Genomic DNA, 268 nt, shown 5'->3' on the forward strand with positions numbered 1-268 from the left:
AATTAAAAATACAGTAGAATAAATATATGATATGATCATGAACATTAAGCTTACTTCCCACCTGTAGCGTCCTCCAGGCGAACATCTTGCCCCTCGCCGTATCGGGCCACACTAGACGTCGCATAAAAAACCCAACTGTACTGTTTGTTTTCTTTTCTATTCTCCTCAGATCTGTCATGACAAACAGTGTCAGCAGCAGCAGCTAGTCTCCACATCAGAGTAACTCAGCAGGATGGTCACCATGCCAGGAACAGGACGTCGCTCTCCA

This window comes from Poromitra crassiceps (assembly GCF_964638095.1).
Source record: "Poromitra crassiceps genome assembly, chromosome: 20".
Lineage (NCBI taxonomy): Eukaryota > Metazoa > Chordata > Actinopteri > Beryciformes > Melamphaidae > Poromitra > Poromitra crassiceps.